The sequence below is a fragment of the Indicator indicator genome, chromosome 1, assembly GCF_027791375.1.
Source record: "Indicator indicator isolate 239-I01 chromosome 1, UM_Iind_1.1, whole genome shotgun sequence".
Taxonomy (NCBI): domain Eukaryota; kingdom Metazoa; phylum Chordata; class Aves; order Piciformes; family Indicatoridae; genus Indicator; species Indicator indicator.
In genome coordinates this window covers 118,835,926-118,848,442 of record NC_072010.1, presented here as the reverse complement: position 1 = coordinate 118,848,442, position 12,517 = coordinate 118,835,926, and positions in this window count along the sequence as shown.

The following is a 12,517-nucleotide window of genomic DNA, read 5'->3' as shown; positions in this document are numbered from 1 at the left end:
AACCCACCTGAAGTAATCTAGATGACAATATGACTTTTTTTCATGCACATACTTAAGTAAGTTGGTTGAGAGGTGTGTATGGAGTGACATTCAGTCCTCTGTGTGGTTAATCAGCAACAAAACAGACTAGAGAAGTCAAGAGCAATAGGGAAGAAGGATCTGTTTACTCAAGCTTTCTGCTCCAATTTGCAACCAACTGCCTCCTTTCCTCCTTGTTGCAGTAATCCTTCCCTTCATAAAAGACAAAAAAAATCTTTCTGTTCACACCAGTGTATGTGTGTCTGTCCCAAAACAAGAGCAATTATGTTCAGTGATATAAGTAGTTTCTAGTTTAATTCAGCTAGGAATGTAGGCAAATCTAGGCCATCTTACCACTACATGAAACAGGAAACAAACCAGGAGACCTAGTGTTTCTGCCTGTAGCATAAAGTTCATTGAAAACCCTTCAGCTACTAGCAGCAGAAGCAAATCAGCCAAAACTTCATATTCTGAACTATTTACAGATCTGTGATTTTGCTGATTAAAAAAAAAAAAAAAAAAGAGGGAAAGGTATCTTGACGTATTTGGTTTGGCTGAGCTGGAGTTAATTCTCCCCAGAGCATCTTTCTAATGCTGTGTTTTGCAGTGCTGTAGCTGGGTGTTGATAACACACCACTGTTTTGGCCACTGCTGAACTGAGCAGGAAGGCTGTGCTTTTCCAGCATTTTCCCCCTGCAACAGTACCCTGAGGGATGGGCAAGATCTTGGGAGGGAACACAGCTAGGCCAGCTGACCCAAACTGACCAAAGAGCTGTTCCATGCCATGGGACATCAACCCAGATACAGAAGCTAAGTGAAAGAAGGAAGTGTGGGGACATTCATTGATGGTGTTTGTGCTCTGGAGCAATCACTACACGTGTTGAAGCCCTGCTTCCCGGACAGTGGCTGAACATCACTTGCTGATGGGAAGTAGAGAATAACATCTGTTTGCTTTTGCTTCCATGTGTGGCCTTTGCTTTGGCTTTGCATTATTAAAATTGCTTCTATCTTATTATGGGCCTTTCATTATGTTGTCCCCTCTCCCCTGTCTATCTAAGAAGGGGAGTGATATAGAGTGGCTTGGCTGGGCACTTGGCCCCCAGGCAGGGCCAAACCCCCGCACTCAGTGTCTTCAAATATTCTTTATTATCAGTACACATTATAAACCAATGAGAAGTGTCTCTGGACCAACATGTCTAAGGAAAAGATGAACTCCATCACTTGGCTCAGAGAGGCCCAGGGGTATTACAGCTCTGAACTGACTGCTCAGGGACCAGAAGCAGTGCAAACATGTTGGTATGTCTTTTGCTTCCTCAGAAAGACCAATCAAGTGATGAAGTACCAGTGATTACCCTCATTTGTTTTCCAGTGCTATCATGGCACACTGCAGTTTCAGCCTCTTGGTGTGTGATCCTCTTTCTGATATACAAGACTAATTTTGTGATTCTGGCATGAATGGGAATCTTTAAAGACTCCTTTTGGGGCTTAATGGCTATGATGTGATACGCCTGTGAATAATCTCTTTCTGCTATATGCAAGCACATAAGCAGGAGGACACAAACCTCTCTCATACCTGGACTGTTCAAAGCAAGGCAGTATTTGTTTGATACATACAAACCTAGGATTTGACTTAACATTTGTCCATAGGAACACCTGCTCAGTATTTTTCTGCATACTAGTGTCTCATTATGAAATTTCAAGCAATGATTATACTCAAAATGAAAAGTTCTGCAGTGTTTCCCAGAAGAAGGGAAGGTGGATTTCAGGGGCTCCCTATCTATTGGTCTTGTTTGTTGTGATCTCACCAGGATTAGTCAGGACATCAAAAACTTTGTGGTGGGTTGAAATTACCCCCCAACTAATTTGGAGAAACTACCCCCAAAAATAAATTGCCAGACCAGCTCAGTTTGGGATGGAAGCAAATGAAGTTATATTTACAAGCAAATTAAAATCTAGAAACATGAAATGCAATGAGTATGCATGAAATATACAATATAGGTTCTATATATATATATATTTACAATTTATAAACAACACAGAAACTCCTCAGATCCCTCCCTCCTTCCCATTACCTCACACAGTAGTCAAAACAGAGATACCCCTGGCAAGGCCACGGAAGAGAGAGAGAGGAAAGTTGCAAGCAGAAGTGACAGAAGAAAAAGAGATAAAGAACTGTTTATGCCTCTGCTCTATATTCCCATTAGCAATCCAATGAATTATATAGACCTTATCATTATTCTTCTTTTACATTAAATGGTCATTTATTTTCAGTCTTTGCAGTGAGGGCCTAGGCTAAAGTTCCCCCTTCAAACTGTAACAATCCACCCCTTCTATATAGTTCCATTGTTGCTAATGCTATCCATCTAATCTAAAACTGTAGCAGACTTAACAGCATAAACACAGACTGATGACCAGTAATTCAAGCTCTCTAGTCTCCAGACTTGCTAGGCCAAGCTATTTTATATCTATTAGCTATTCAGTGTTATAATTAATAAGCAGTGCTGTTCTGCACAGGAACTGCACTTGCTTTTACTGGTGCTGTATCAAAAAAATAAAGCACGTTACATAATACCAAGAAAGTTGTCTTCTGAAGGGAAAGGGAGGGAGGGAGAAAGGGAGGGAGGGAGAAAGAGAGGGAGGGAGGGAGAAAGGGAGGGAGAGAGGGAGGGAGGGAGAAAGAGAGGGAGAGAGGGAGGGAGGGAGGGAGGGAGAGAGGGAGGGAGGGAGAGAGGGAGGGAGGGAGAGAGGGAGGGAGGGAGAGGGGGAAAGGGAGGGGGAAAGGGAGGGGGAAAGGGAGGGGGAAAGGGAGGGGGAAAGGGAGGGGGAAAGGGAGGGGGGAAAGGGAGGGGGAAAGGGAGGGGGAAAGGGAGGGGGAAAGGGAGGGGGAAAGGGAGGGGGAAAGGGAGGGGGAAAGGGAGGGGGAAAGGGAGAGGGAAAGGGAGAGGGAAAGGGAGAGGGAAAGGGAGAGGGAAAGGGAGAGGGAAAGGGAGAGAGAAAGACCAAATTAGATTTGAATTTCTCTGGTCTTTGAGAAATTATGGTTAATATTTTCCCTCTAAGAAGTTTCAACAGCTTATTTAAAAAACTTGCCCTCTACAAATGTGAGACATTAATTAAAATTCAAATAGCTTGTTCACAGTTTTCATGGCGAGAAGCCTACATTTTTCAATAGCATGTCACTAGTTAAATCAAGTCCTGTTTAATTTGAGAACCATGGGAAAACAAAAGAAAGGAGGGGATCTGGCACACTGAACGAAAGCCAGCTTTCAAGCAAGGGTATAGAGGGAAAACTGGACAGAGAGAAGGAAGAGGAGATTTCAAATCTTATGGAATGTAAATTTTGCTAATGCTAGCCTTCAAATATCGTGTCCATTGCACCTAAACAATAGGATTGAAACCCATGATTTTTAGAGAGATTGTCTCAATTACTTTCTAAATCTCTCTTTCAGGTCGGTTGCCAGACAGATGTACACGTGGACTTGCCAGGTGACCTGCTTTTAGAAGTTCTTTTAACAAATTATATTAGGCAAACTTTATAGCTGAATTAGCATTTCTAGTTACTTAATGTTTTTATGGAGTCATTGCCACGGGAAGAAGGCATGCAGGTCTGTAACATGCTAGTACTTGTAAAAATGTACCATGCACAACAAGTGATTTTAAACAGCGTGAAGCAGAGTGCTCAGAAAGCAGACGGGGCCAGAGTGAAGGACCCTTGTGCAACCTTAAGTCCATCTTCCTTTACATGTGCATAGACCACACCACCAGTCTTCAATTAACGTTCAAAACCTAGTCACTTTTTTTCTTGTACAGTTCCACCCCATTCAGTGAACAAAGACCATTATCTGTTTCTTCAATAAGCAAAATGATATTTCAGTTTACTCTACCATCCACCACATGGCCACAGAATTCCCTGCTGTATCTTATTTAACTCCAGCTTTGAAAGACTGCACACATTTCTTCATGGGCATATCACCACTGTATGTATACTGAGAAAATGACTTTCATAGTATTTCATCAACTACCTGAAAGGATGTTGTAGAGAGGCTGGTGATGGTCTTTTCTCACAGGTAATTAGTGATAGAACAAGAGGGAATGGCCTCAAGCTACAATTGGGTAGGTTTAGACTGGATTAGGAAAAAATTTTCCACAGCAAGAGTGGTCAGGCATTGGGATAGGCTGCCCAGGGAGGTGGTTGAGTCACCAGCCCTGGATGTGTTTAAAGGTCATTTGGATGTGGTGCTTGGGGATATGGTTTAGGGGTGAACCTTATAGAGTAGGGTTATCAGTTGGACTTAGTGATCCCAAGGGTCTTTTCCAACATGAATGTGTCTGTGATTTCTGTGATTCTGTATTTGAAGCACCACCTGCATATGAAAAAAAGGAAGAATTGTCTTCATTTCACACCTGCAGAATTGAGGTGTAAAGAGAGTAAGGTTTGGATGACTGTGGTCATCCGATTTAAGTTATAGCAAAGAAAATGAGAAATGGTGCCAGGTGATCTTAAGATGCTGAACTTAAAGTGCAGCGGTTCAGCAGCTGCTCTAAAACCACCTCAGCCATCCCCACAGGAAAGCTCTTCAATAGCTTGAGGCAATCATCTTTGAGTATGTTGTCTCTAGCCAGGAGTCAAGAGACCTTCAAAATGCAGTTATCATAGACCTCACTGAAGGAAAAGGCTGCTCAGCACTGCCGACAATTAAGCACAGGCTGACAGTCTGAAAAGGCATAAATAAGCAGGGAAACCAGCTTTTCAACAGTGGTGAGGGTGTCTCACAGACCTCTATCAGGAGTAGAGTCCCTGGGAAGCATTCAGCTGTCCTTCCCTTTAGTTATTCTTTGCTAACTTCTCTCATTCACACCACATCTTTCAGAGTCTATAGCTGTCAAATTTGATGCATCCCTATGAAAATGTCCCTGAAGTAGAGAGCAGTGGAGAGAAGAAAATCCTGTGGAATAAATATTATGCAAACATAGTTGTGGAATCTGAATTACAGTGAGCTAAACCAGCATTGCCAGAATTAATTCCAACTTTGGATAACTGTTTAGCACCTATCTTATCATTTTATTACTTTATTGTTCAATGTATTTTTATTCAGTGTATTTTTAGAGCCCTAGGAAAAATGTGTAGGGCAAACAGTCATAGGAAAGTGGGCTGACCACAGTGTGGAACAGTTGGATCCACACTACAAAGGAGGATCCAATCTCCAAAGGAGAGAGTAACCACAGCAATAAGATACTCTCTTCCATATAAGTCATCATATTGATGGTGGGGCAGCTACTAAAGATATCTAGGAAGAAAAGGTAGACCATGCTCAGAAATCTTTGGTTCTTAGCAGAGAGCAGTGCACTTGAGTTGCACACAATGTTTGCCACATTTCCTCAGCCTTGTTGTCTTCTGCTTTTACTCCCAGTACACTCGCTCCGCATTGAGGTCATTCTTTCCCCATTTGGTACTTCACACTCCAGCTTGTGTGCCCACCACTTACAGGTCAGGATTTTTCTGGCAAAGCTATAAGATTATCTTAATGAGTCTGTTGATCTCAGCTGTAATAGCCAGCATTTGCACTAATAAGTACAGCAGGTTATTTCCATGTTTAGGTCTCCTCGTCAAGAGCAAAGTAAAAGGAGATAGTCTCACCTTCAATTTTCAAATCTCTACCTTACAGTACCAGCAAAAACCCCCACTAAATCTATGGAAAACAGTCACAAATAGCTGTACATATTTCAGCTTGGCAATTTGAATCCTCTTCCTCACATTCAACAAAATGTGCCCCAGGCAGAGATGTGGCACGGGCAATTTATGTGGTGTGGTGAAGCCATGCTCTAAAGGAGAGCAGACTTCTGTAAGAAGATATATTGCCCATCTATGCCTCTTTCCATCCTTTACACTCTAGCATGATTAGTTGTGCTCCCTACCCTTCAACACGACAAGAAATGAAGCTGACACATTAGCCAGAGTCAGGTGTAGACCTTCAGTAGTTACACAACTCCAGATTTTTGTCTTGTACGTCTTAATCCATCAGCCAGACTCAAGTGAACTGCAGCAACAGGCCTTGAAGTGCAGCTGAACAGTGCAGTGTTCAGAGCTGTGGCTATTAGAGAGTGATGGATAAATGTAGTACAGTAGCCATGAAAAAAAAAAACACAACCAAAAAACCAAACAAACCCCACCAACAAAAAAGAAAGAAAAAAAAACCCAAACCAACAACAACAACCAAACAAAAAACCCAACAAAAAGTCACTTCTTTCAGCTTTGCTTTTCCTGGCCCTAAAGCTCAGATCCATCCTGTCCCTTTCATCAGATGACTTGGACCTCAGCCTCACCTTTCCCAGCAGAGCAATTCTGAACAGCTGTCAGGGCAGAGTGAATGGGGCATGGTCCAGCCCATGCTGTCTAGATACTTCACATCATACCTCTTGCTAAGTATGGTGAGGGAGAAGAGAGGATCTTCTGAAATATCAGAATGGAAACTCTGATGTGTACACTGGTCCTCTAATTCCCAATATGCAGGATCAAACCAGCATAGGTGAATACCTTTAAATCCTAGAGGATGTCTATAAGTGAAAAAAGATGTTTCCTAGATGAATTCTACAGCTTAGATTTACAGCATTACTTAAAGCAGGCTGTTATTATTTCTTACAGTTTTGTAATCACTTTGTATTACATGTATTTTTGCAAAATGCAGCTATTTTACAGCTTTTAATGTACTGAAAAGCTGTCTTAAAAGGTTGTATGAATTAAAATTATTTGGATATAATTACACTCTTATTCTTTTTAAAAGAATGTCTAATCCACTAGACAAAACCAAAACAAACCAAAAAGATATTTTTGTTTTAAAAAACGAAGAGGCAGAGCCAAAATATGCAAGATATTGTGCTGGCATTCTAGTTTAAAAAAATAAGAGCCCAGTATGTTTTTCTAACAAAGCTGTCACAAATTATTCCTATTTTAATTAAATCCTTCTCTATTGGAAACCAACAAGATGCCATTAAGAGCACAAGACAGTTATTACCCTTCAGTCTTTTTGCTTTTTCTACAATACACTATTACCCAAGTTTCGGTGATTCTTGCTGTGTTATCCACCTCTCCCTTAAAGAAAATACTTTGTAACCATAGCAATACTTTCTCACCCTGGTATTATTTCCCACTGGCTTGTTCTAGGCTTTTGCACATAGCAACCACAGCAATCCTTGGTCTGAACTGTCAACTTCTTCTTGGTAACTCTTAGCAGAATTAGCCACCAAGAAGGTGGCTTTACATTTTCAAAACAAGATGAATACCTATGTTCTGGAGAAATGGAGTCTTTAGAATTGCAGCACTAATGAGTATGATATTCTAATACCACAAATAGTAGATGTTGACATTCTAGACGCTGTCTTCTGGAGCTATCACTTTAAACAGAGCAACTCATCAGTCTCTCCTTAGTTAAGAACCCACAAGAAGCTTTGAAACAACTTACACTTATTTTCTGAACTCGTAACAAAACATTAGGTTCACACTTCAAACCTTCCCATTTTTAAGTGAAATCATGTAGAGAAACACCAGCTACACTATCTATGCTTGACCAGGTGGACTTCAGGTTCACAGATGCAGCACCAGTCCTGCAAGGCCTGAGAGATGCTTCGATTTTGACACCTAAGCACTCACACAGCTCACAGAAGTCACAATGTGCACCGAAGGATTTGACAGCTATGCTGCTGAAGGTTGATTTTAGTCATGTGCATAACCTTTTGATGCTACACACCTGAGAAGTCATACTAGCATGACTCACAAGTCTAACTATTTACAGAAGGAGGTGCATCAGTAGAACAGCAATCCCAAGTCAAACGGCTCCAGATTCCTTACAAATTCACTACTCTTTATCATGCAATGTCGTTAAGTTTCTCAAGTTTGAGTTGACTATCAATGCTCTTCTTGATCAGTACTTTACTGTAGAATCTATAGCTGAAGAGAAATTGTTGTTTTTCAAAAGAGTTAAAGCATGTGACAGAGCAAGGTCCTAAAAAACTCCACTTCAGATTAACCGAGTTTGATTTTATCAAACATCTTTTTAATAGTATTTTAGCTTGTTGGCTAAGGATCATAACAAAAGCATCAAGTATATTTTGAGACTTACTTGAATTTTGCTCTTAATTGAGGCATTTTCATAAGTAAGGTACAGTCAGTGAATCGTGGTGAAGCAGCACAATGTACATTTGGGGGCAATGGTGATTTAATATGCTAGAGCATTAATGTTCATCCTCTCCCCACAGAGTCTCATCCCATCAGAATAAGTAGGGCTTTTCATAGAATCATAGAATTGGTTTGGTTGCAAAAGACCTCTAGGATCATTGAATCCAATTGCTGACCTGACACCACCATGCCCATTAAACCATGTCCTGAAGTGCCACATTTTTTCAATACCTCCAGGGATGGTGACTCCACCACCTTCCTGGGCAACTTATTCCAGTGCCTGACCACACTTTCAGTAAAAATGTTTTTCCTAATATCCAATCTAAACCTCCCCCTGAGGCCATTTAATCTCATTCTGTCACTTGATACTAGGGAGAAGAGACTGACCCCCACATCACTACAGTCTGCTTTCAGGTAGTTGTAGAGAGTAACAAGGTCTCCCCTCAGCCTCTTCTTCAAGGCTAAATAATCCCAATTCTCTCAGCTGCTCCTCATAAGGCTTGCTCTCCAGACCCTTCACCAGCTTTGTTGCCTTTCTTTGGACTCCTGCATCTAGATGTCCATCCTGTAGTAAGGGGCCCAAAACTGAACACAGTATTTGAGGCATGGCCTCACCAGAGCTGAGTAGAGGGGCATGATCACTTCCCTGCTCCTGCTGGCCACACTATTCCTGATAAAGGCCAGGATGCTGTTGACCTTCCTGGCCACCTGAGCACACTGCTGGCTCATGTTCAGACAGCTGTCAACCAGCACCCTCAGGTCCTTTTTTGCGGGGCAGCTTTCCAGCCACTCTGTCCCAAGCCTGTAGCATTGCATGTGGTTGTTGTGACACAAGTGGAGCACCCAGCACTTGGCCTTGTGAAACCTCACACAATTGACCTTGGCCCATCAATTCAGCCTGTCCAGATCTCTCTGCAGAGCCTTCCTACCCTCAAGCAGAACAACCTTCCCACCCAATTTTGCCATTGACTTGTGTGTCAATTTTTTTTCCCACTCATTATTTGTTGATATGAATCACCTGGTGGTATTTCCTTCCTGTGTTCTGTGTAGGGGTAGTTCCAGAAGATGGACTGGGAAGATACACAGGACAACTACATTTACACACTACCTACTGACAGAGGCATTACTGAAGAAAAAATATTTTGTCTCAGACAACAATAGAAGCAACCAGAGGAATTTGTATAGGTGCCATATATATACATATCTCTTTTTAAAAAATACATACAGAATCACAGAAACATTCAGGTTGGAAAAGACCCTCAGGATCACCAAGTCCAACTGAGAACCCTACTCTACAAGCATATCCCCAAGCACCACATCCAAACCAGCTTTAAACACATCCAGGCTTGGTGACTCCACCACCTCCCTGGGCAGCACATTCCAAAGCCTGACTACTCTTGCTGGCAAAAAATTCTTCCTAATGCCCAGTCTAAACCTGTCCTGCTGCAGCTTGAGGCCACATATATACCCACATGTATGAAACATATCTGATATATATCAAACAAACATCCCAATGACTTAATATATTTGTGAAAGATGGCGAAAAAAATAATGAAAAAAATGTTACTAAGCCAATGTCAGCTACCTAGCTTTTTTTTGAGTCTAAAATGCTACAAAAGAAAACAAAGGTAAAAAATAAATTTTATGGAACAATTACTCCAGGAAGGAGAGGGAAGAGTACAGATTACCCTTCCATGCCTAGTGCTTTAGGTGTTGTTGGGTTACAGCATATTCTAATTTAGAGGTGCATCACCTCTCCATACACATGCAATTTGGCTACAGCTATGAGCCAACTGGGGATACACCCTAGAGAGATACACCTGAGCTAGATGGGCCAGTGTAGGAATATAAGGTCACATTCCTGATGAAAACAAAATAAAACAAAAGTCTTTACATCATTGTTATTTTTTTCTTTTTTTTTTTTTTTTAAGGAGGAGTTAGGTCTTTATGCACATAGACAATAAAACAAAGAGTAGATTTGGAAATGTAAAGGAAATAAAGTGATGTAATTACTTTTATGATAACAACTAAAAGAAAAATAAAAAGATGTAATACTTTGTTATTTTGGTACTTCACCTAGCAGATATCTATATCTCTAGATATATCTAGAGATATAGATATATGAGTAATCTTCATAAAATTTACCTAGGCTTTCATTTTAAAGAAAAAGGTGACAATTTGAAATTAATGTAGTGTTACCCATGATTTAGCAATGATTCCTACAAGATTATCAGAAACATGGAAAAGAAATTATGAGTGTGTCCCCAGAGAGCCTCAAAATTAAGACTTATAATTAGCAGAGTAGAAAATACAGGAAAATACTGCTTTGTATTCTAGCAGATGATATGCTGAAATTGTGGAAGGATTTCTTGACAGAATCCTTCAACTCAGGATCACAAATTATAAGCGAAAAAGGAAACAACTTCATTTTTTTTCCCCATATAAATGAAGAAGGTAACAGATTTCTTAAAATCTAATTCAGATTGTGTTGTGTTTTTTTAACATGTTGATCAAATGCATCATGAAAACTAAACTCTGCTTTCTTTGTTTAGTTTTATGAGGATGGAGTGGGAAATGCCATTCTTTCCCACCAAGGATTTTCTCAATGTATCAACTTCATTGGTCCATTAACAACAATTATTCTATTCTAAAAAGAATCAAATTTACTCTTCCTAGCTATAAAAGCTATTTTCTTTTGAATGTGCACATTTTGGTTAAGCTTTCTCAAACCCTAAAGACACTATTTTCTAGAAGCTGCCATCCTCATTTCGAAAGTATGGCATTTTATTGATTCTTCACTTGAATTACAGAGAGACTTAAAGGGAATGGATCCACTGAGATTAATTTTAAATTCTGAAAATATAACTCAATCCACAAGGCTAAGGAAAATCCACTTTTAAAGTACACACTTATGAAGAATTTACAATACCGTTAGATAATAACATTTGGCCGAAGTGCTCTTCCCCTAGCCACAACAAATAACTTTCAAAATTTTTGCAGGAATTTAAAATAAATAAATAAGATTGAAATAAGCACTTTTCCACTGGGAAGTCATCTGAAAACAATGTACCCTTTAGTTTTATTTCTGTTTATGAGAGTTCAGGCTAACACGAGTTTAGCAAGACAAAATACTCTGTTAATATTTTACATATATCTTCTACCTCTTCTATAGATAGGTCCTTAATTACACTGTTTAATCCTTGCACGAAGCTTCCATTTCTTGTTCTTTATTGAAGTGTTTTAAAGGCTTTTAATATTTATCTCTTCTTTTAAAAGGATAATTGCCCAGAGGTCTATCTTTTGGAAGCTGTGAAAGTCTAATCTTTTTTCTGTTTTGTAAAATTAGCAAATAGAGTCTAATTGTAAAGGCCTCATTACAGTGACCTTTCAGACAATTTAAACACTTGCCTATAAATTAAGAATGAGTGTTGGTTTAGTGCTAGTCTACTTAAGGGATCTTTTTTCCTTTCCTGTTTTCTGAAGTCTCAAAACCCTTTCTCAGAAAATCTGCTGTAACTGGATCTCATACAGGGACAGCAAATGATCCACTAACCACCAGAAAAAAATAGAGATGTGCTAAAGGAATGAAAATGAGAGTGAGGTCTGTGACAGATAGCAGGCATTTGGGGAAAACAAAGAATATTCTTTGCTTATACATCCTGTAATTTTAGAAAAAAAAGTTCCCTTGTATCCCATTCTTACTGGAAACATGCACCAAAAGTACAAATAAACCAGCTTTGAAACTTGCAAGTCCAAATCTCAGCAGAAGGGAGATACATCCCTGTTTGGGACATAAACATTAACCATTGTGGATGCAGTGTTCCTATTAGAATGTATTATCACACAGTATCCAAGTTTATCAATCCTGGCTTCAATTCAAATATGCAGTTAGATGCCTTACTAAGTGCTTTGCTAAACTGAGCCTTTAATGCTATTTAAAACTAACTTAATATAGAAAAGAGCTATAGATTAACTGACACATGTATTACCTTTTTTGTTTCGATCACTTCTATTTAAGTGCATTTCTCTCTGAAGAATACAAAAACTGGGGGGAGGGGGGAGGCAGAAATCCCCAGTGTGTTGTGTTTGACTTGAAATAGTACATTTAAACACTAGACTGTTCCAGAACTCAGGCTGTCTGATCCTTCCAGTCTATCTATTCAATAGTTAAATCTCACTCTCTACTACTCCTTAATCATAGCTGTGCTTTCTATTGAGTTCCTCATAGCAAATCATCTAAACTGGCTTTTCACGACCGTGTTGCTCCCAGAGTTGATTTGGAAATCTAACAACCAAGTCAGGCACCAGCTTTTGACCAGTTGGTCA